The 25548-nt window shown below is 40.0% G+C and overlaps 1 protein-coding gene across 1 annotated transcript in view; it reads right to left on the bottom strand.

The window, feature by feature from the left end:
* SLC16A2 (solute carrier family 16 member 2) overlaps nt 1–25548 on the bottom strand; it is a 133854-nt gene that overhangs the window by 67614 nt on the left and 40692 nt on the right. The window lies entirely within an intron of this gene.

A 25548-nucleotide genomic window follows, 5' to 3' on the forward strand; every position in this document is an offset into this window, starting at 1 on the left:
GCATCACCAACTCGATGGACGTGAGTCTGAGTGAACACCGGGAGTTGGTGATGGACAAGAGGCCTGGCATGCTGCAATTCATAGGGTCGCAAAGAGTCGGATGTGACTGACCGACTGAACTGAACTGAACTGAAGTGAATACTGTGAATAGGTGTGTGACACTAAATTAGACAACTTAGATGAAATAGACAAAGTCATACAAACCAAAAACCACCAAAATTGTTGCAAGAAGAAACAAAGCACATGAAGAGAAATATAACAAAAGATTGAATTAGTAATCAAAACACTTTTCACTCTATAAAAAATAAAAAATCTAAACCAAATGCCTCTACTAATGAATTGTGTCAAACATTAGAGAATTAGTATCAATCTTCCCTTCACAATAGGGAAGAACATTTCTCAACTCATGAGGCCAGTATTATCCTGATACCAAAGCAAGCAAAAGCCTTCACAAGAGAAGAAAACTGTAGTTTTATCTCTTATGAATATCAATGTAAAAATCCTCGATGAACCGCTAGCAAGTTTAATACAGTAATACATAAAAGAAAGATTATACACTATGACCAACTGATGTTTATATCAGGAATGCAAGATTGACTTAAAATCTGAGAATCAACTAATGTAATACACAGTATCAATAGAATGAAAGAAAAAAAATATGGTTATCTCAAGAGAAGCAGAAAAGTCATTTGAAAAATCACAACATTCCTTCATGATAAAACATTTGACAAGCTAGGAATAGAGTGGAACTTTCTTGACTTGATAAAGATGATTTATTAAAAACCCAAGGGCAATATCATACTTATTGGTGAAATACTGACTACTTTACCTGTAAGATCAGAAATAACACAAGGGTGTCTGCTGTCAACATGCCTGTTCAACATTGAATTCAAGGTTCCAGCTAGGCCAGTTAGGCAAGAAAAATAAATAAAAGGCATCCAGATTCAAAATGAAAAATAAAACTATCCCTGTTTGCAGATAACATGATCTTGCATATAGAAACTCCTAAGGAATCTTCAAAAAAAAAAAAAAAAAAACAAACCCCAAAACTATTCAAATAAATTAGCATGGCTGCAGGTTACAAAATCAATATACAAAGATCAATGGTACTTCTGCATACTAGTAACAATTTGAAAATGAAATTAAGAAAAATTCTATTAACAATAGCACCAAAATATAAATTACTTAGAAATGAAATTAACATGGCAGCCCACTCCAGTATTCTTGCCTGGAGAATCCCATGGATGGAGTAGCCTGGTGGGCTACAGTCCACGGGGTAGCAAAGAGTCAGACATGACTGAGTGACTTCACTTAAAATTAACAAAAGAAGTAAAAACTTACACTCTGAAAATTATAAAATATTGTTGAAAGAAGTTAAAGAAAACCTAAATAATTGAAACTATAGCCCATCTTCACAGGTTAAAAAGTTTAATGTCTTTAATATTGTTAATATGGCAATCTCTCCAAGCTGATTTATAGGTTCACTATAAAAATCCCAGTGGCATTGTTTTTTTGAGAAACACAGATGTATAGAACAGTCTTTTGGACTCTGTGGGAGAGGGAGAGGGTGGGATGATTTGGGAGAATGGCATTGAAACATGTGTAATATTATATATGAAACGAATTGCCAGTCTAGGTTCAATGAATGATACTGGATGCTTAGGGCTGGTGCACTGGGATGACCCAGAGGGATGGTATGGGGAGGGAGGAGGGAGGGAGGGTCAGGATGGGGAACACGTGTATACCTGTGGCAGATTCATGTTGATGTATGGCAAAACCAATACAATATTGTAAAGTAATTAACCTCCAATTAAAATAAATTTATATTAAAAAAATAAAAAATAAAGAAAAAATTGAGGAAGTTGACCCCAAAATTTGCATGGAAATACAAGAGACCCAGATGACCAAAGCTTGAAAAAATTAAGGACTCATACTTCCTGATTTAAGATTTATTACAAATCTACAGCAGTCAAGACAGTATAGTACTGGCATAAAGATAGACACATCTATTAACGGAATAAAATGGAAACTCCAGAAAATAAAATGGAAAGTCCTGAAAAATTGCATTTATTGTGAATTTAATGTTTGCAAGAGTGCCAAAATAATTCAGTGTGGAAAAAGTAGTGAATTGAATAAATGGTGATGAGTCAATTGGATATCCACATACAAAAGAACGAAGTAAAACCCCTGCTGCTGCTGCTGCTGCTGCGGCTAAGTCACTCCAGTCGTGTCCAACTCTGTGCGACCCCATAGACGGCAGCCCACCAGGCTCCCCAGTCAGTGGGATTCTCCAGGCAAGAACACTGGAGTGGGTTGCCATTTCCTTCTCCAATGCATGATAGTGAAAGTGAAGTCGCTCAGTCGTGTCCGACTCTTCGCGACCCCATGGACTGCAGCCTATCAGGCTCCTCCACCCATGGGATTTTCCAGGCAAGAGTACTGGAGTGGGTTGCCATTGCCTTCTTCGAGTAAAACCCCTACATCACACCAAATATAAAAATTACCTCAAAATGAAGCATAGTCTTAAATATAAGAACTAAAACTATAAAACTCTTAGAAGAAAGCACAAAAGTAAATCTTCATGACCTTAGACTAGGCAATGGTTTCTTAGTTACAACAATGAAAGCACAAGCAACTAAAGAAAACAGTAGATAAATTGAACTTCATGAAAATTAAGAATACATTTTGGTTACATACTCAAAATAATTTAAAACGGGGATTTGAACAGATATTTGTATACTTACATTCATAGCTGAAAGGTGGAAACAACCCTAATATCAATTAATGGATGAGTGGATAAACAAAATGTGATATATACAAACATAGACTATTATTCAACCTTAGAAAGGAAAGAAATTCTGATGTATGCTACAACATGGATGAACCTTGAAGACATTCAGTTCAGTTCAGTCGCTTAGTCATGTCTGACTCTTTGCGACCCCATGAATCACAGCACGCCAGTTAAATGGGTTTAAAAAAAACAAATATTGAATAATTTCTCTTATAATAAATTACATAGAGTAATCAAATGCATTGACACAGAAAGTAGAATGTTGGTTGCCAGTGGGTCATAGGAGGATAAAATGGGAAGTTATTATTTAATAAGTATAGAGTTTCAGTTTGGGAAAATAACAAAGTTCTGGATATGGGTGGTGGTGATGATTGCACAACAATGCAAATGTACTTAATACCACTGATAGATAGATAGATAGATAGTGAAGTCTCTCAGTCATGTCCGACTCTTTGCGACCCCATGGACAGTAGCCAACCAGGCTCCTCCATCCATGGGATTTTCCAGGCAAGAATACCGGAGTGGATTGCCATTTCCTTCTCCAATACCACTGAAGCATATGCTTAAAATGGTAGGTTTTATTATATATATTTTACCACAATAAAATATTTAAACTTTTATGCTTCAAAGGCCACCAGCAAAAAAGCGAAAGACAACCAACATGATAGGATAAAATATTTGCATATTATTTATCTGAAAAGGACTGAGTATCCAGAATTTATAAAGAACAGTTACAAGTCAACATTAATATCCTAACAAGTAATAAAAAGCTGAACAAACTGAAAAATCAACAACTCTTCTTAGATTCATTAGAGAAGTGAGGTCACAGGGCAAAGTACTATACTAAAATTATACTAAAAAATTACAAAACATACTTAAAAGGTAAAACAGAGTTTAAAGAGACAGAGAGAGCATCAGAACCAGACCAGATATGGCTGGGGTGTTGGAATTATCAGACCAAGAATTTGAAACAACTATGATTAACATGGGAAGGGCTCTAATGGATAAGGTAGACAATATATAGGAACAGATGGGCAACGTACACAGAGAGAAGGAAATCCTAAGAAAGAATAAAAAAGATATACTAGAGATTAAAAAATAGTGTAACCTAAATGAAGAATGCCTTTAATAGTCTCATTAGTAGATTGGACATGGTTGAGGAAAGTCAGTGAGATTGAGAGTATGTCAATAGAAACTTCCAAAATTGAAAAGCAAAGAAAAAGAGACTGGAAAAAATGGAACAGAATATCTGTAAACTTTGGGACAACTATAAAAGATGTAACATATGCATAATGGGAATACCAGAAGGAGACAAAAGAGAGAAAGGAACAGAAAATATATTTGAAGCAAAAAGGACTAAGAATTTCCCCAGTTAATGTCAGACACCAAATCACAGATCCAAGAAACTCAGAGAACACAAAACAGAATAAATGCTCCAAAATAATACTTGGGAATATCATATTCAAACTGTAAAAAACAAAGAAAAAGAAAAAATCTTGAAAGAAATTATCCTACCTAAAGAAAAGTAAAGATAAGAATTATATCTGGATTCTACTCAGAAGTCATGTAAGCAAGATGAGAGTGGGATGAAATATTTAATATGTTAAGAGAAAAAAACTCACCAATTTGAAATTTTGTATCATGGGAAATTAACCTCCAAAAGTAAAGGAGAAATACTTTCTCAGACAAAAATTGAGAGAATTTGTTGCCAGTGAACCTGCCATGCAAAAAAATCTTAGAAGAAGTGTTTCAGAGAGAAGGAAAATAATATAGGTCAGAACTTCTGATCTACATAAAGAAAGAGAATTGGAGAGGAAATGAGTTAAAACTTTTATTTTTCTTATTTTTAATTGATCTAACAGATCATTTTTTTTTGCTCAAAATAATAGCAACAGTTTCAATACTTAATATATAAGTGAAATAAATGACAGCAATGACAGAAGGGGCAGGAAGGAAGAATTAGGATTATTTTGTTTTTATAAGATACTTACACTACTAATGAGGCAGTATAGTGTTATATAAAAGGGGAAATGGATTAGTTGTAAATGTATATTGCAAACTCTAGGGCAGCCACTAGAAAAAGTAAAAAAAAAAATGTATAATTTATCTGCTATGAAAAGAGAGAAAATGGAATCATACAAAAAGCTCAATTAAAACCACAAATGGCAGAAAAAGAATGGTAGACAAAAATTAAAATGAAGAATAAGAGCAACAAATAGAAAACAGTGACAAATGTGGAAAATATTAATCTAATCCAACAATATCAATAATCACTTTAAATGTTAATGGTCTAAATATATCAATTAAATGACATTGCCAGAGGGGATAAAAAAATAAGACCCAACTATGTGTTGCCTACAAGGAACCCACTCTTAATATTAATACTCACACAGATTAAGAGTAAAGGGATGAATAAAGACAAAAAAGAAATTAAAGAAAAATCTAAAACTAACTCCATGCTAACACTAAGCAAAATAAAGCTGAAGTAGCTACATTAATTTCAGACAGGGTTAAAAAAAAAAATTACAGACAGGGTAGATTTCAGAGCAAGAAATGCTCTCAGGAATAACATTTACATAATGGTCCTTGGAAGAAAAGTTATGACCAACCTAGATAGCATATTCAAAAGCAGAGACATTACTTTGCCAACTAAGGTCTATCTAGTCAAGGCTATGGTTTTTCCAGTAGTCATGTATGGATGTGAGAGTTGGACTGTGAAGAAAGCTGAACACCGAAGAATTGATGCTTTTGAACTGTGTTGTTGGAGAAGACTCTTGAGAGTCCCTTGGACTGCAAGGAGACCCAACCAGTCCATTCTGAAGGAGATCAGCCCTGGGATTTCTTTGGAAGGAATGATGCTAAAGCTGAAACTCCAGTACTTTGGCCACCTCATGCGAAGAATTGACTCATTGGAAAAGACTTTGATGCTGGAAGGGATTGGGGGCAGGAGGAGAAGGGGACGACAGAGGATGAGATGGCTGGATGGCATCACGGACTTGATGGACGTGAATCTGAGTGAACTCCGGGAGTTGGTGATGGACAGGGAGGCCTGGCATGCTGCGATTCATGGGGTTGCACAGAGTCAGACACGGCTGAGCGACTGAACTGAACTGAACTGAAAGGAGTCAATTCTCTAGGAAGACATTGCAGTCCTTAATGTGAATATGCCTAAGAACAGAGTGCCAAAATATGTGAAACAAAAACAGATAGAACTGCAAGGAGAAATAGATGAATCCACTATCCTAGTTGGAGAATTTAACACCCCTCTCTCAGAAATGGATAGATTCAGCTGGCAGAAAATCAGTAAGCACATAGTTGAACTAAAGAGCCCCGTCAACCAAATGGATCTAATAAACATCTACAGATTATTTCATCCAACAACAACAGAAGAGACCTTCTCCAGCTCACAAGGAACATTCATTAACACAGACCATTTTCTGGACCACAAAACGCACCTTAACAAATTTGAAAGAATAGAAATCATACAATATCTGCTCTCAGGACACAATGGGTTAAACTAGAAATAGATAAAAACAAAAAGGTGGAAAATATGAAAATATTTGGAGATTAAACAACTCACTTTTAAATAACATATGGGTCAAAAAAGGAGTATCCAGAGAAATTTTAAATTTTGAATTAAATGAATATTAAAATATATCAAAATTTATAAGATGCAGTGAAAGCAATGCTTATAGAGAAATTTATAGCATCGAATGCCTATATTAGAAAAGAAAAAAACCCTATAAATCAATAACCTAAGCTTCTACCTTAGGAAGCTAGAAAAAGAAGAGCAAATTAAATACAAGTAAGCAGAAGAAAAAATAAAAATCAGGTCAGAAATCAATGAAATTGAAAATAGGAAATCAATTGAGAAAGTCAATAAAACTAAAAGCTAATCTTTGGAAAGATACATAAAATTGATAAGGCTCTAGCCAGGCTAACCAAGAAAAAAAAAGAGAGAAGACATAAACTACTAGGTTGGGAACATGTGTACACCCGTGGCAGATTCATGTTGATGTATGGCAAAACCAATACAATAGTGTAAAGTAATTAGCCTCCAATTAAAATAAATAAATTTAAATTAAAAAAAAAATGAAAGAGGGATGTCATTACAGATCCCATGGACATTATAAGGATAATAAAGAAATATTATGAACAACTCTATGGCACACATTTGATAACCTAGATAAAATAGACCAGTTCATTGAAATACACAATTAGCCAAAACTCACACAAGAAGAAACTGACAATCTGAATAAGGCTGTATCAATTAAAGAAGTTGAATCAATAATTAACAATCTTCCAAAACAGAAAGTTACCAGGCCCAAATGGGTTCACTGGTGAATTCTGCCAAACATTTAAGGAAGAAATGATACCAATTCTTTGCCGTCTCTTCCAAAAGATAGACGCAGAGGGAATCATTCCTAGCTCATTCTGAGACCAGCATTACCCTATCACCAAAACTAGACAAAGTCATTACAAAAAAACTACAGACCAATCTCTCTCAGGGACATATGTGCAAAAATCTCAACAAAATATTAGACTCCAACAATGGATACAAAGATATATATACCACAACCAAGTAGAATTTATCACAGGTATGCAAGGCTGGTTCAACATTCAAAAATCAATTAATGCAATTTATCATAACCAGACTAAAGAACTAAAATGAAATGAGCACATCGATAGATGCAGAAAAAGCATTTGACAAAATCTGAAACCTACTACTGATAAAACTCTGAGCAAACTCTAGAGGGGAACTTTCTCAACCTGGTAAAGAACATCTGCAAAAAAACTTATAGTTAACATCACACTTAACGATGAGAAGCTAGAAGTTTTCTTACTAAGATCAGGAACAAGGGAAGGATATTCCCTCTTACCACTCTTTTTTCTATATTGTACTGCAATAACTCTAAAACTCCCAGAAAATAATATAGGAGAACATCTTGACAACCTTAGCTGTGGTGATGACTTTTTAGATATGATCCATGAAAGAAAAAATTGATAAATTGTCCTTCATTAAAATTTAAAACTTTTGTTCTGTAAAAGACAATATTAATAAATGAGAAAATAAGCCACAGATTGAGAGAAAATATCTGCAGAGGACATATCTGATAAAGGAATGTTTACTATCCAAAATATAAAAAGAACGGAAAATTCAACAAGAAAATGAACAACTCAGTTAAAAATTGAGCAAAAGATTTTAACAGATAACTCACTGAAAAAGATATATAAATGGCAAATAAGCATATGGAAAGACATTTCATATCATGTGTTATTAGAGAATTGCAAATGAGAACAATGAGATACCACTATGTACCTATAAGAATGGACAAATCCATAACCTTGACAACAAAATGATGGTGAAAATGTAGAGCAACAGAAACTGTCATTTGTTGCTGGTGAGAAGGCAAAATGGTACAGTCACTTTGGAAGACAGTTTGGCAGTTTCCTACAAAACTAAACATATGATCCAGCAATTATGCTCCTTGGTATTTAAAGAAATTAATCAAAAAACCTATGTCCATGCAAAAATCTGCACATGATTATTTATAGCAGCTTTATTCATAACTGCCTAAACTTGGAAACAATCAAGATGTCCTTCAGCAGGTGAATGGATATGGTTCATCCAGAAAATGGAATATCATTCAGTGCTAAAAAGAAGTGAACTATCAAGACATGAAAAAACATGGAGGAACTTTAAATGCACATTACTAAATGAAAGAAGCCAATCTGGAAAAGGTACATACCATATAATTTCAACTATATGACAGCCTGAAAAAGGCAAAACTATGGAGACAATAAAAGAATCAGTGGTTTCGTGGGCTTCAGGGGGAGGGAGAGAAGAATAGGTAGGCCACAGAGGATTTTTGAGACTGTGATATTATTCTGTATACTATAATGGAGGAGTTCAACATCTGTCAGAGTTCATAGAATGTACTGATACCAAGAATGAACCTAACGTAAACTATGGACTTTGGATACTGATGACGTACTGATGTAGGTTCACTCATTGTAATAAATATATCACTCTGGTTTGGAATGTTTATAGTAGGGGAGGCTCTGTGTGCATTGGGGCAGGGGGTATATGAGAAAATCTCTGTACCTTCCACTCAATTTTGCTGCAAGCCTAAAAGTGCTTTGAAAATACCTGTGGCGGATTCATGTTGATGTATGGCAAAACCAATACAATGTTGTAAAGTAATTAACCTCCAATTAAAATAGATAAATTTATACTTAAAAAATATATAGTCTTTTTCAAAATCAGACCAAAAAAATTTGGATAGACATTTCTCCAAAGAAGAAATACAAATGGTTATTAAGTGTATGATAAGATGCCCAACATCATTAAAGAAGTGTAAATCAAAAGAAAAATGTAAAAGTGTGAAAAAAAAAACAACAAAAAACTTAACACTGAGTAGGGTTGTTATAGGGCTTCCCCGGTAGCTCAGTGATAAAGAATCCACCTGCAATGCAGGAGACATGGGATCTATGCCTGAATGGAGAAGATTCCCCTGGAGGAGAGCATGGTGACCCACTCATGTATTCTTGCCTTGAGAATCCCATGGACAGAGGAGCCTGGCTGGCTACAGTCCATAGGGTCACAAAGAGTCAGACATGACTCAAGTAACTGAGCCCGCATACATGTAGGGTGGTTATAATAATAATTAAAGAGGAAAATTACAAATGTTGGTAAGGATGTGGACAAACTGAAATCATCATTCACTCCTGGTGGGGATATAAAATGATTCAGTTACTTTAGAAAATATTTTGGCAGTCCCTTAAAACGTTAAAAATAGAGTTACCATATAATCCAACAATTCTATTTCTAGGTATATATGCAGGACAAATGAAAATATATATCTACAAAAAAACTTGAATATGTGTTCATAGCAGCATTATTTATAACATCACCCAAATGGAAACAACCCCACTGTGCATGAATTGATGAATGGATAAGTAAAATGTGATATATCCATATAATGGAATATTATTCAGCCATAAAAATGAGTAAATTAATAATACATGCTACAACATAGGAGAATCCCAAAAACATTATACTAGGTGAAAAAGCCAGTCAAAGAGAAGACCACATATTGTATAGTTTAGTGTATATGAAATGTCCAGAACATGAAAGACATGTAGAGAGAAAGTAGATTAGTGTTTGCTAAGATGCAGGAATGGGGAATTGAAGGGTGAGAGCTAAAGGGTATAGGCTTCTTTTTGAAGATGACAATGTTCTAAAATTCATTGTTGTGACGGTTACACAATCCTGTGAATATACTAAATACCACTGGATTGTATACTTAAGATGTGTTATTTGTATGGCATATGAATTTTGTCTCAATAAAACTGATATTTTTTTTAAAAGCTTAATAGAATAGCAGCTGATCTTTGAGTCCTGAAGGATAATTAAGTAATCACAAAATAAAGAAAGGATTTCAAGAAGATGGAACAGCATGAACAATGGTTTGGATGCTTGAAATATGAATGACATGAAGGTAAATGGAGAAGGTATGTGTGGGTGATTTATGTAGGTGTTGGGTGGAAGACTATGAGCCTGGGAATTTGAATAACATGCTCAGGAGTTTGGAACTAATCTTACCAAGTAAATGGAGATCCAAGATTTGTATCTGGGCTGGGAACTGACAAAGTCAGATTTCCACTTTATGGAGCATGCCCTGACAATAGTCAGTCTGTAGAATATATGAGAGGAGGCAGGAATACCAGTTAGGCTTTTGTAAACTGTGTAGACTGCAAAAGTTATCACTGGGAGCTTTCTCAATTGTCTTCTCTGAGTTGCCTCCCCCAGGGCCTGCCCTGAGCCTTGTTCCCACAGGGTCTCACTATACTAAGATTTTATTCTTGGAAAATTAAATATGCACAATTTTCAAGCTCCAAAAGAATTACTCAGAGGTGGCATCTCTGTTTCTGAGAGATACTTTGGTGCCAGTCCTAGGAACCCGCTAGGTAAATAGCAAACCAACTCTAGAGGTGGCCACGAAGTCTGCAGTATAGGTCTTAACCTGTCTTCTGCATGCCCCACCCCAACCCTACACACTTGGATATTCTCTGTTTTAGAAGCTTCTTTCAACCCACAGCCCTAGACTCCAGTTAGCTCTACCACTAAGCTGCTCTGTGGCCTAAGTCAAGTCCTTTATTCTTCTAGATCTTTGTTTCTCTATCTACATCACAAAGGATTCTGACAATATGTTCTTTAACGTATGGGCACAGGAGGAGCAGAGACAGAGATAGACAGGAAAATAGATAAGAGGGGTAAACCGTTTAAGGGCCTTAAACCTCTCTCTCTGGCTGAGAGCTCACTGGGTATACAGTGACCTAGTTCAGCCTGGGAAGGGTGGGGACTGTCCCTAAGCCAAACATGCTACCCTCAATCTGGCATCTGCCCCTTGGGAGGATTCAACTTTCAAATTCAAAACGTACTTCACGTTTTCCAATGTTCTAAGTGTCTCCAAATCAGGGAAAGCATTTTGTTTTGGGTAAGATAGGAACCTATAAGAAGCATACCCTTCATTAACCACCTCCACTGAACAATGGCAAGCACACCAAAAGAACCTTGGCACTCAAGCTTAGCTTACTTGTGGTGAGAATCCTTGCCCTCATCCCACTAGCCCATCTGGATTCCTGACCATACTTCACAGAGGCCTTACAACTGGGGAGAAACAACCCAGAGAAGAAGGTCTACCACTCTACAAAGCAACCACAGTTTGAGAGACTAGTATGGCAGTGTCACAGAAACAGGGGAGCCAGGTTTGAAAGCAGCAAGTTGGGAGCATGGACTCATTCCCTGGGGCATGTAAACGGCTGATGGGAGCTTAGTGACCACCTATTCCAGTAGCCCCTAACTGAGAATGGTAGAAGGTAGTAAAGAGGGAATGGAAGGGAGGAGAGAAATCATTGAATGAATCCAAAACCCTCAAAGAAATTCTAGATTGACCCAAGATAAGGTGACATGTAGCATATGCTCACTAAAGTGTGAAATTTCTTTCTCTTTGCCTGTAACAGTCATTATCTTTACTGGTCAGAAGTTCTGATGGGCAGTTATGACTTGGGCTAATAAGATGAGGAAATAAGTTATCATGTAAGCAATATATTTATAGGTTAAAAAATCTTGCAAAATATATGGTCCAGGAGGGGAAATATTTTTAAGGGTGAAAAATTTGGGAACAGTAAATAAAGGCTTCCCAGGGCACTAGTGGTAAAGAACCTGCCTGCCAATATAGGAGACATAAGAGACATGGGTTTGATCCCTGGCTTAGGAAGATCCCCTGGAGGAGGACATGGAAACCTATTCCAGTATTCTTCCCTGGAGAATTTCATGGACAGAGGAGCCTGGTAGGCTAAAGTCCATGGGGTTGCAAAACAGTCAGATACAACTTAGGGACTAAACAACAACATCAGTTCAGTTCAGTTCAGTCACTCAGTCGTGTCCGACTCTCTGCAACCCCATGAACTGCAGCACACCAGGCCTCCCTGTCCATCACCAACTCCTGGAGTTCACTCAGATTCACATCCATCGAGTCAGTGATGCCATCCAGCCAACTCATCCTCTGTCGTCCCCTTCTCCTCCTGCCCCCAATCCCTCCCAGCATCAGAGTCTTTTCCAATGAGTCAACTCTTCACATGAGGTGGCCAAAGTACTGGAGTTTCAGCTTTAACATCATTCTTCCAAAGAAATCCCAGGGTTGATCTCCTTCAGAATGGACTGGTTGGATCTCCTTGCAGTCCAAGGGACTCTCAAGAGTCTTCTCCAACACCACACTTCAAAAGCATCAATTCTTCAGCGCTCAGCCTTCTTCACAGTCCAACTCTCACATCCATACATGACCACTGGAAAAACCATAGCCTTGACTAGACAGACCTTAGTCGGCAAAGTAATGTCTCTGCTTTTGAATATGCTATCTAGGTTGGTCAAAACTTTTCTTCCAAGGAGTAAGCGTCTTTTAATTTCATGGCTGCAGTCACCATCTGCAGTGATTTTGGAGACCAAAAAAATAAAGTCTGACACTGTTTCCACTGTTTCCCCAGCTATTTCCCATGAAGTGATGGGACCGATGCCATGATCTTCGTTTTCTGAATGTTGAGCTTTAAGCCAACTTTTTCACTCTCCTCTTTCACTTTCATCAAGAGGCTTTTTAGTTCCTCTTCACTTTCTGCCATAAGAGTGGTGTCATCTGCATATCTAAGATTATTGATATTTCTCCTGGCAATCTTGATTCCAGCTTGTGTTTCTTCCAGTCCAGCGTTTCTTATGATGTACTCTGCATATAAGTTAAATAAGCAGGGTGACAATATACAGCCTTGACATACTCCTTTTCCTATCTGGAACCAGTCTGTCATTCCATGTCCAGTTCTAACTGTTGCTTCCTGACCTGCATACAAATTTCTCAAGAGGCAGGTCAGGTGGTCTGGTATTCCCATCTCTCTCAGAATTTTCCACAGTTTATTGTGATCCACACAGTCAAAGGCTTTGGCATAGTCAATAAAGCAGAGATAGATGTTTTTCTGGAACTCTCTTGCTTTTTTGATGATCCAGCGGATGTTGCCAATTTGATCTCTGGTTCCTCTGCCTTTTCTAAAACCAGCTTGAACATAGTGGAATCCAAACATTTAATTTTACTCATGAGGAAACTGAGACCCAAGGAAGAGAAGTAACTTGTCTAAAGTCACATAGTGAGTAGACCTGCCAGATGTGGAACCCAGATCTAACCACCAGCCAGCACCGTTTCCTCTCCTCCACTTCAAGACTACCTATCCCTCCACAACAAAGTAGGTACTCAGGAAAGGTTTGTTGAATTGAACAAAACCCATCAGTTTTTCCAGGAAAAGCATCTGGCTTGATTGGTTCCCTGGTCATTAAGTTACCTGGATTGGCAGAATTGGGCCAAGAAAGTAGAGCCTGGGCTAAATACTCTAGGGAGAGTATTAATAAGTACACAATAAGTATTGTGTATTATTACAAAGCCATGGACTTCTGAACCATGCTAGACCTATGGTAACCATAACTTCAATCAGGATATCATGATTTCAACCCAAATGATATATATCAGAATTCCCAGACCCCTCTTACCAGGTGATTTTTTTTAATTTATTTTTTATTGATGGATAATTGCTTTACAGAATTTTGTTGTGTTCTGTCAAACCTCAACATGAATCAGCCAGTTCAGTTCAGTCACTCAGGTGTGTCCAACTCTTTGTGACCTCATGGACTGCAGCACGCCAGGCCTTCCTGTCCATCACCAACTCCCAGAGTTGACTCAAAGTCATCTCCATTGAGTTGGTGATGCCATCCAACCTTCTCATCCTTTGTCGTCCCCTTCTCCTCCTGCCTTCAGTCTTTCCCAGCATCAGGGTCTTTTCAAACGAGTCAGTTCTTCACATCAGGTGGCCACAGTATTGGAGTTTCAGCTTCAGCATCAGTCCTTCAAATGAATATTCAGGACTGATTTCCTTTAGGATGGACTGGTTGGATCTCCTTGCTGTCCCAGGGACTCTCCAGAGTCTTCTCTAACACCACAGTTCAAAAGCTTCAATTCTTTGCCACTCAACTTTCTTATAGTCCAACTCTCACATCCACACATGACTACTGGAAAAACCATAGGTTTGACTAGATGGACCTTTGTTGGCAAAGTAATATCTCTGCTTTTTAATATACTGTCTAGGTTGGTCATAATTTTTCTTCCAAGGAGCAAGTGAATCAGCTATAGGTATACATATATCTCCTCCCTTTTGAACCTCCTTCCCACCTCCCTCCCCATCCCACCCCTCTAGGTTGATACAGAGCCCCTGTTTGAGTTCCCTGAACCATACAGCAAATGCCCATTGGCTATCTATTTCACATATGGTAAGGTCTGTCTAGTCAAGGCTATGGTTTTTCCAGTGGTCATGTATGGATGTGAGAGTTGGACTATGAAGAAAGCTGAGAGACGACGAATTGATGCTTTTGAACTGTGGTGTTAGAGAAGACTCTTGAAAGTCCCTTGAACTACAAGGAGATCCAACCAGTCCATTCTGAAGGAGATCAGTCCTGGGTGTTCATTGGAAGGACTGATGCTGAGGCTGAAACTCCAGTACTTTGGCCACCTCATGCGAAGAGTTGACTCATTGGAAAAGACCCTGATGCTGGGAGGGATTGGGGGCAGGAGGAGAAGCGGATGACAGAGGATGAGATGGCTGGACGGCATCACCGACTCGATGCACATGAGTTTGGGTGAACTCCGGGTGTTGGTGATGGACAGGGAGGCCTGGCGTGCTGCGATTCATGGGGTTGCAGAGAGTCGGACACGACTGAGCGACTGAACTGAACTGAATGTAAGTTTCCATGTTACTCTCTCCATACATCTCACCCTCTCCTCCCCTCTCCTCATGTCCATAAGTCTATTCTCTATGTCTGTTTCTCCATTGCTGCCCTGTAAATAAATTCTTCAGAACCATTTTTCTAGAGCCTTTGGAGTGGGAGCAAGGTGATGTTTTATTGTGCCTTCAATGTCATTGAACCAGTGCTCAGAGTGGCTGTAAGTGGGTTGGAGCTTGGAAAAGCAATTCAGGGAAGGGCAACTTTGTTTTCACCAGGCTCAGTGGGTCAATTTCTTGGTGTTGAGGATAGGCACAAAGAAATAATAGTCCTAGAAGCAGCATGGGTCTGCAACAAATCTCAGATAAAATACATTCAAGTGAGAGGAATGGCATGAAGGGAATCAGAGAAGTGCTGCTGTTGCCTGAGTAGCTGTTTGGCTTTTGTAGCTCTTTAAAGGCAGGTCTAGAAGAAGCTCATAAAGACAAAGAAAGTAAAAAGTTCACACCAGCCCCCAAGCACCAAGGCTTTTGAAGCATTGGTGAGAGAGTATGGAGTCTGAATCCACCGCCCATCCGGACTCCTGGAACCCTGGGGCGTTGGATGGAGTCTGTATCCTTCTTCTTAGGTTTCCCCCAATGGCGTTGCCTGCTGGGTTTGCAGTTCTCCTGGTTCCCTTCTCATTTCTCCTTGGAGGTGGTATTGACCAGCCCTCTCCCACCAGATAAGGACATCATGTTCTTCCTGATCTAGGAGAGCAAAGCAATCCTCATTCCCTGGGGTCTGGGAGGGCCGGAGAGGGAAGTTCTAATGTTTGTAAGCAGATCAGTCAGTCTCCTGGGCAGCCCCAGGGGCTCCTCGACCAGATAGCCTCCACCACCTCCTGTTTAGTCCCCTCCTCATCATCCCCCTCCCCTACAGCCTCTAGACTGCTTTGTTCATTGCCCAGAAACTTGCAGTTAGCCAAGAACAATGCATCCCACCTCCCTGGAATTGTCACTCCAGCATGGGGGTTGGCTGAGGAAGAAAAGTGCACTGTGCTCCTCACTAGGCCTCTCTCCAACTCTCTCCAGCCCTTTCCTGCCTGCTAGTGGGGACTGTTCTGGTGCACAAACACTGTCTCCAACCTACAGGATGGGCTGAGCACCACCCCCAGCCTCCCTGGAAGCCTAGCATAGCAAAAAATACTTAAATAGCTGGTTTGAGTGGCCTCAAGGCCGAGGGGAAGAATCTGAAGGGTAAGCAAGGGCAGCAAAAACCTGGAGGGCTGCAGTTGCTGATGAGTCAGTGCTTTCTAAAGGGTTCTGTTCCTGCCTTTCTCTGTAGTAATTCATTCTCAGGAACACATGCAGAGACTCCAGAGTCCAGGGCAAAGTTTTTGTGCTTGGATTCCCCATTCCAGGCTGCCCCTTCTCACACTGTGACAAAATCTTCTCAAGTCACACTCTCCTGGACTGAGAGTTATTCTTGGTTTTAAAATAGTTCCATGAGGCCATTTTAAATTTTGTTAAGGAAATATAAACTTAAATAAAATAAGAATGAAATAAAAGTATGGCAGTTTCCTTGGGGATTCCTAGAAGGAAGACATGAGATAGATCTCATATTCCATTCTAGTAATAGTTCTATTAACAGATGCACACCATGTGATCTCTCTCGGAACCCCTTTCCTGAAACAACAGCTGTTTGCTGGCCATGGGCCAGCCCAACCCTGAAGGCCAGGTTCCTCTATGTTGCCATATTCTCTGGCTCAGTAACAGAGCAATAGGTCTGAAACTGATTATTTTAGGATTGTGTCCCCTCTCCCACTTATGGACTTCTAGTCTCTCCTAACTGAAGATCCTAGCCTTTGTCTAGGCCAGTGCCTTTAAAAAGAAATTAATTCTGTCCTTTTTTGGTATTATTATTAGTTTGCTTTAGTAAACACATAATATTTACAAAAGTTTCGGCTCTCATTCCCAGCCCACCCCAGACAACTTCCTGTATGAAAAGTTTTAATTTTTTAATTAAAATTCTTCCTACATGGATGGGTTTTCAGAAACCCATTCCTCATACTCGGGGAAGTGCTACTGTAGGGTCAACAATGTATAATAACATCAAAAGGATGTAAAATAGCAACAACAACATTAACTGCCAAAAATAGCATTGAGGACAAAAGAAAAACACAAATGCAACATTTGCCAAGTCAGTTTCTGCTAAACACATTTTGAACATGGAAGTCATCAGTTAAAATGTACTTGTAAATGACTTATACATACATATTCATAACAGCTTTATTTGTAATAGTCTGAAACTAGAAATAACTTAAACATATGTCAACAAGTGATAAGTGTTATACCCATACAGTAGAATGCTACTTAGCAATAAAAAGAAACAAAATGTTGATATACACATTATTTTGAATCTCAAAATAATTACACTTAGTGAAAGAGTTTCTAAGACAAAAGAGCACATACTGTATGCGTCCATTTATACAAAATTCTAAAAACTGCCAACTAATCTACAGTGACAGAAGACAGATCAGTGGTTGCCTGGGGATGGTGATGGAAGGAAAGATGTACTGCACAAGGGCATGAAGAAACTTTTGGGAGTGATATGTTCATTATCTAGACTATTGCAATGAATTCATGGGTACATTTATTGGCCAAAATTTACCAAATTATAAACTTTAAACATATACAGTTTATTGTACATCAATTATAGCTTCATATCCTATTAAAAAGTAATTAGATACAGAGCACAGAGTCGGACATGACTGAAGCGACTTAGTAGTAGTAGTAGCAGATACAGAGCAAAAAAGTTTATTGTAGCAGATGCTGCTGGGCTCACTCAATATCCATTTTTATTCTCTATTTCTGTCACTACTACAAAAGCTACAAAAGCTAATTGCTTAGGTTTCCAGACTCCAAGCTAAAAGTTATAAAGTTAAAAATCTTTTTAAATCCATGGAATCTCTTTTAGTTTCCAATTGCAATTTTACACTGAAGCACATTGTATAAATCATATAAAAGCAGGCCTGCATTAGTGTGATGGGGGTTCTTGTCAGGATACTGGAAACTCCACTCAATCTTTTCTCATTTACTTTTTCCTCATCCATACTGTCCCTCTGCTGTAGTCCCTGAGGGGTTCTGAATAATCTCGGAGTTATATAGATCTCATCTTTCTCAGGCTAGCTACTGTCTCACTATCTGTCCTAAAAGATGATGGAGCCTAGTCTCTTCATTTGATAGATAGGGAAACTGAGCCATGAAGAGGAGAAGGGACCTGCACATGGTCTCACAAGACAGAAGCAGACACTGGTGGCCCAAATGTTTTGGGAGTCCCAAGACAGATCCCTGTGTTGAGCCTGTGGGTGGTATTTCTGAAGGGCTTTTATTTTGATGGGATTTTCTTTTAGTTTCTTTACAGGTGTCTTGAATCCCTAATGAATTCCTGCTCCCCTAGTCCTAAGCACAGCTACTTCTCTGTCCCCTGATCAGTCCTATAAAACCTTCCCCCTCCTTTCTGGAGAAGACCTTTCTCCATGGATATGCAGCAGGTTTAACAGCAAAGTTGTGACATGCTCAGACAAGAACACTAAACTGGAATCAAAAACTCTGGGTGAAACACTAGCAGTCAGAAGTCTCCCCAGGAAACTTGTACCTCAGTACAAGTGCCACTTTAAATGAAGAGAACCTCAAGCCTCAAAGTAGCCATGGAACCAGAAAACACAAACAACCTTGATTCCCAGTTGTTCTCTGGATGCCTGTAAGGGGCTCCACCCAAACTCAGAGGGGCAGCTCCAGACTCCCCAGTATTCAAAGATACTGGGTTAACAGAGGTGGGGTTTCCACCGTTAGGGAGAAGAAGAGACAGAAAGAGGGAGTCCAGGGGGAACAGCAGCTATGAAAGCAGCTGGCATGGCCTAGGCTGAAGGGCTCATGAAGACACACTCCACTGAGGGTAGTGGAGAGTGAAGGCCACTGCAGGGCACAGGCTTAGATTTAGAGAAATCAGGAGCTTGGAGCAAAGCACCCGGCCTCTCCATATGGGGCTGGAGATGGGATTAAGGCTGAATCTCTCCTAGGAGGAATTGGAAGTGATTAAGTTTTGAATCTCTGGGGTGGTTTCTGGCAACATAAAGCTAAGAGCTAGAATGTTTTTCAACTTTGTAATTTCTTTAATTTGGTAATGATACCAGAGCTGCAGACCCTCTGTTCCATATATCTGTATGTCATTTAGTGGTAGATCCAACCCAGGCCAAGGAACAAGGTAAAGAAGATTGTAACTACAAAAAGAGCCTTCTTGCAAAAAGTAGGTCACCATGTGTGTTGCCTAGCACTGTGTGTGAGGGAACCGCCAAGCAAAGCTGGAAACAAGCTGCATGGAGGGGATGTCTCTTCCCACCCTACCCCACCCTTCTCACACATACACTGCACACACTCATTTACCAACACATTGCTGTCCTTTAGAAGAACTTGAACACCATGATTTAGATAAGAAAAGACTGACAAAAGAGAGAAAAAGTGGTAGTCACAAAAAATAAGAGCTGAGGCCCAGGAAGGGAAGGTCATAGAGAGAGTAAGGATTTGTTCAAGGTGACATGGTTTGTTAGTGGCAAATTTGGAGATAGACTTCCCTGACTCCCAATCCAAAAAGGAGATCAAGATGGAATGAATGTTTCTTAGGCAATACAATAGCTAGACTAAAGAAAGAGCTTCCTATGAAATCTTGCCATTTGTGACAAGATGGATGGACCTTGACGGCATTATACTAAGTAAAGTAAGTCAGAGGGGAAAAGATAAATACTATAAGTCAGAGGGGAAAAGATAAATATTATATGATCTCACTTGTATACAGAGTCTAAAAATAAAACAAAAAGCCAACCAAACAAAAAACCCCAGAGCTTGTGGATATAGAGAACAGATGGGTGGTTACCTGAGGCAGGGGGTTGAGGTGGAGGAAGAGGGTCAAAAGGTATACATTTCCAATTAAAAATGAATAAATCTTGGGGATGTAATGAACAGCATGGTGACAATAGTTAATAATACTGTATTGCAAACTAACACAACATTGTAAAGCAATTCAGTTCAGTTCAGTCACTCAGTCGTGTCCGACTCTTTGAGACCCCATGAACTGCAGCACGCCAGGCCTCCCTGTCCATCATCAACTCCTGGAGTCCACCCAAACCCATATCCATTGAGTCAGTGATGCCATCCAACCATCTCATCCTCTGTTGTTCCCTTCTCCTCCTGTCCTCAATCTTTCCCAGCATCAGAGTCTTTTCAAATGAGTCAGCTCTTCGCATCAGGTGGCCAAAGTATTGGAGCCTCAGCTTCAACATCACTCCTTTCAATGAACATCCAGGACTGATCTCCTTTAGGATGGACTGGTTGGATTTCTTTGCAGTCCAAGGGACTCTCAAGAGTCTTCTCCAACACCACAGTTCAAAAGCATCAGCTCTACGACAGTCAGCTTTCTTTATAGTCCAACTCTCACATCCATACATGATCACTGGAAAAACCACAGCCTTAACTAGATGGACCTTTGTTGGCAAAGTAATGTCTCTGCTTTTGAATATGCTGTCTAGGTTGGTCAGAACTTTCCTTCCAAGGAGTAAGCGTCTTTTAATTTCATGACTGCAATCACCATCTACAGTGATTTTGGAGCCCAGAAAAATAAAGTCAGCCACTGTTTCCCCATCTATTTCCCATAAAGTGATGGGACCAGAGGCCATGATCTTAGTTTTCTGAATGTTGAGCTTTAAGCCAACTTTTGCACTTTCCTCTTTCACTTTCATCAAGAGGCTTTTTAGTTCCTCTTCACTTTCTGACATAAGGGTGGTGCCATCTGCATATCTGAGGTTATTGATATTTCTCCCGGCAATCTTGATTCCAGCTTGTGCTTCCTCCAGCCCAGTGTTTCTCATGATGTACTCTGCATAGAAGTTAAATAAGCAGGGTGACAATATACAGCCTTGACATACTCCTTTTCCTATTTGGAACCAGTCTGTTGTTCCATGTCCAGTTCTAACTGTTGCTTCCTGACCTGCATACAGATTTCTCAGGAGGCAGGTCAGGTGGTCTGGTATTCCCATCTCTTCAAGAATTTTCCACAGTTTATTGTAATTGTAAAGCAATTATATTGCAATAAGAATACTATATTACGTACTTAAAAGTAGGAGAGTGGAATTTGAAATTTCTCATAATAATAAAAATTTTGTAACATTTGGTGATGGATGTTAACTGGACTTATTGTGGTGATCATTTTGTAATATATATAAATATTGAATCATTAGTACACCTGTACATCATTATAGTACTACTATAATGTTTTATCAATTATGCCTCAATAAAAAAGATGTTCCTCCATAAGAAGTCATATAAGATACTGAGTTAGGAAACCTGTTAAAAACATATGCTATTCATATAAGATACTGATTTGGAGTGAAGCAAGACAACACAAAGTTTCTCTAAACTCTAGGGATTCTTCCTCAAAGTTTAGAAAAGTGCTGACTATTTTCTAAGGGTGTCCCTTGTCTTCCAACCACAAAGGACCCTGGCTAAAGATCCAAACTCCAGGTCAAATCATTTGATTTCACATTGCCCAGAACCTGTATTATTCTGGAGTTCCAAGGATCAGACAATAAAATAGGATTAAATGTTCAAGGATTTACTAAGGGAAATGAGAGCATGGCCTTTCACTTTTCACTTTCATGCATTGGAGAAGGAAATGGCAACCCACTCCAGTGTTCTTGCCTGGAGAATCCCAGGGACGGGGGACTCTGGTGGGCATCCGTCTATGGGGTCGCACAGAGTCGGACACGACTAATGTGACTTAGCAGCAGCAGCAGCATGAGAGCATGGAGAAGGGGGACTGGGAAAGTTAAGAGAGCCATGAGAATGTAATCTAAGTCTGACCCTGAACAAAAGAGAAAGGTAGAGAAGTTTGGGTAGAGGTGTCCCAGTCTGCTCTACACTCTAAGGAAGGTTTGAAAAAGCCATCAGGGATTTATGTGACTGATGTCAGTAGGCAGAGGAGTTCTGTGTTTCTCATGAATGGGTCTACCTTAGTATCTGTGCCATGTAGTGGGCACCTTAGCACAAATGCTGGGGTGGGTTTCAGAGCACAGCAATCACTTAAGCTCCTTGTTGTCAGAGGTCATCAAGGTACATTCTCTCGAGTACCAAAGAACTCTATCTTTATCTTCAGTAGAATATACCCCTTCTTTGCCCAGATACATATGATTTCCCCATATCCATAGGGCAACTGGAAACTTGAGTCTCTAGAGAGAAAGAACAGAAGAGGACCAGGGACCAGAGAGCCTCTCCCTGGAACAATGAAGTCAGACCACCTTGAGCTATGGGTTCTTTTCTTCCATGGACCTGCCCTCTGTCATGCCCATGCTAGTTGTCGATCAAAGCCATTCAGTGCTAGCAGCCCTTCCAAGTACCCTGAATGTATAGACTGTTTCTTGTTCCAGTGAAGTGAAAGTGAAGTCGCTCAGTCGTGTCCAACTCTTTGCAACCCCATGGACTGTAGCGTACCAGGCTCCTCGGTCCATGGGATTTTCCAGGCAAGAGTACTGGAGTGGGTTGCCATTTCCTTCTCCAGGGGATCTTCCCAACCCAGGGATCGAACCCAGGTCTCCCGCATTGTAGGCAGACACTTTCCCGTCTGAGCTACCAGGGAAGCCAAGCACACTCTTGTACTTTCTTTCTCTAGCTTCTTAATCACCTGGGCCTGGAGAACACAAAGCGAACAAAGAATGGCCAGGGAGGTGGGGTGAAAGTTGGAGAGAATGCCACAAACAACTGTCTTCTTCCAACAGTGGGTGTTATTACAGGGATCAAGCCAACATTTTGCTGACCGCCCCCCACCCCCACCCAATAAACCTAACCTCTATTAGTCTATACATCTGTACTAACAGACAATTAGTATATCCGCTTAGTGGATGAGAAAACTGAGGATACATGTAAGCCACTTGCATACAGTCACACAATTCTAAGTAGCAGAGACCCTAAACTTATAATGGACCAAAACCTTGGTGGGTGGGGACCCAAATTTTGTCCCTCAGTGACTTTTCCCTCTTTCAGAACCACTGGAGGCCACCACTAATCTGCATTTTCTTTCTGGTAACTGCCATGCCTTCAACTCAGCTCCAGCCACTGGGGTAGCTACTGCCTCAGTGTCTCTTTCCTAGACTACCTTTCAGCTTCTAGACTTGATAGGAGGCAGGAAACGTCCTGGATTAAGATCAGAGTCAGAGCTCAGTTATAGGTAGAGACCAAAGTGGAGGTTTGGAACTGGCTTGAGGGGATCCAGGCAGGACTTTGGTGAGACAGGGATTAGAGCTTAGCTGGGCTTTCCAGGCACCCTAGTCTACCCACCACTTACTGGCATGAACAGAATAAACTATTCCCCTACAACAATGCAACTTCCCTGGTGACTCAGACGGTAAATGCGTCTGCCTACAATGCGAGAGACCTGGGTTCAATCTCTGGGTTGGGAAGATCCCCTGGAGAAGGAAATGGCAATCCACTCCAGTACTCTTGCCTGGAAAATCCCATGGATGGAGAAGCCTGGTATGCTACAGTCCATGGGGTCCCAAAGAGTTGGACACGACTGAGCAACTTCACTTTCACTACAACACTAGTCCAAAGGGATTTCTTTATTGTGCTAGCTTTGATTTTACATTTTAAAAGCCCACAGAATACCAGCCCAGGAGATTTAACAAGCACATTCTTGGGCACTGAGTCATTGGTGGTAGGAGGTAGAGGAAGAAGCAGAAATCTGACCAAGTCTTTTGTTGTAGTCAAAGACTACAGCATAGCAAAGTGTCTATGTTGCCAAACAATTATTGATATTCCCTTCCAGCCTGATTATTTAAAGATAGGTATATAGAGTATGTTGAAGAGGATGTTCTTTTTATTCAGTATCACTAATGTTTCATTTTACTAGTAGAATAGTTCAATAAATTTTACTTTTCTGAAGAAAGAAAAGACTACTTGGTGATGTGGGAAAACATATATATATCTCTATCCCTCATTCCTGGGTAGGTTAAGCTTACACACAACCATGGGCCCAGAGCCAGCAAGAGAGCAAGCAGAGATGAACAGACATCAGAATTCCCAGTGCCCAGTGTCTCTCTTCTCCGTCCTCTGTGCTAACTCTCCCTAAAGTTCTGGTGCATAGGAGGTAGGCTCTGTGTGAGAACTGCAAGTAGATGAGGTAGAAGCTGAAGGATGTTCTAGATAGCATGAGTCCTTTGGAGGGAGCCAGAGAAGAAATGTTCATTATATGAGAGGGTTCCAAGAAAAGTCAGAAACTGGCCCAAACTGTTTGTGGGCTTCTCATTGGAGGTAGGCAGTCTCTTCATAAGCATTCGTGATAGGTAAAGAAAGAGTAAGAAAGCTGGAAGTAAAAGACTTCTGATCTAGCATGAGGGGAAAGGTAATGACAAGGGGGTCAGTGGGGCTTAGGACAGTATCAGTGATTCTGAATCTCAGACTTTTAGAATCCTAGGCTCTCTATATTTCAGGGTTCAGGGTCTTATTGAGGTGCAGGGTGACCCAGAGTCAATGGAGCAGAGGCTGGGAAGCCTGATTTGTTGGGAGTCTGTCCTTCAAGCCTCACAGATATAAGGTTTGCTTTCTGTAGAGCAAGTTGTGTTTTTTTTTTTTTTCAAATCTTGACTGCACATTAGAATCACCTAGAGAACTTTTAAAAATGTTGCCCCTCCACCCCCACTCAGAGATATTGATTCAGTTGGCCTGGGATAGGGCAAGCCCATCAGCATTTTTTGGAAGATCCCCAAGGGTTTCCCTGGTGACTCAGATAGTAAAGAATCTGCCTGCAGTGCAGGAGACCTGGGTTCAATTCCTGGGTTGGGAAGATTCCCTGGAGGAGGAAATGGCCACCCACTCCAGTATTCTTGCCTGGAGAATCCCATGGACAGAGGAGCCTGGCAGACTACAGTCCATGGGGTCACAAAGAGTCGGACACAACTGAGCAACTAAGCACAAGGGATTTTGATAGGCAACTTGGATTGAGAACCATTGCTCTGGAAGAAGTCCATAGTCTCAGTATGATGCCAGCTTAGATAACAGGTCAAGTGACTTGGAGTTGGTAGAGACAGAGAGGGAAGAAGTAGCAAGAGATGGATGCCGTATAAAGCACACACTGGCCTATATGAGCCAGGAGACCTAGGTTGAGGACTTGTTTCTGCCACTGCTTTACTGTGTGACCTTGGTCAAGTTCCTGTCTCTTTCTGTGCCCTTATATCTCCACCAGTAAAACAAAGGAGTTGGATTTCATGGCCTCTAAGTGTTCTTCCAACTTCTTCAACATTCTAGGAATTTACCAGGCAGGAGAAGGTAGTGGGAGATGCTTTGCTGCTGCTGTGTACTCAAGGCTTGACCTGTAGGGGATGCAAAATAGCACTGCTAACCCAGCCTATGGGGAA

Source organism: Budorcas taxicolor, chromosome X, assembly GCF_023091745.1.
Source record: "Budorcas taxicolor isolate Tak-1 chromosome X, Takin1.1, whole genome shotgun sequence".
Lineage (NCBI taxonomy): Eukaryota > Metazoa > Chordata > Mammalia > Artiodactyla > Bovidae > Budorcas > Budorcas taxicolor.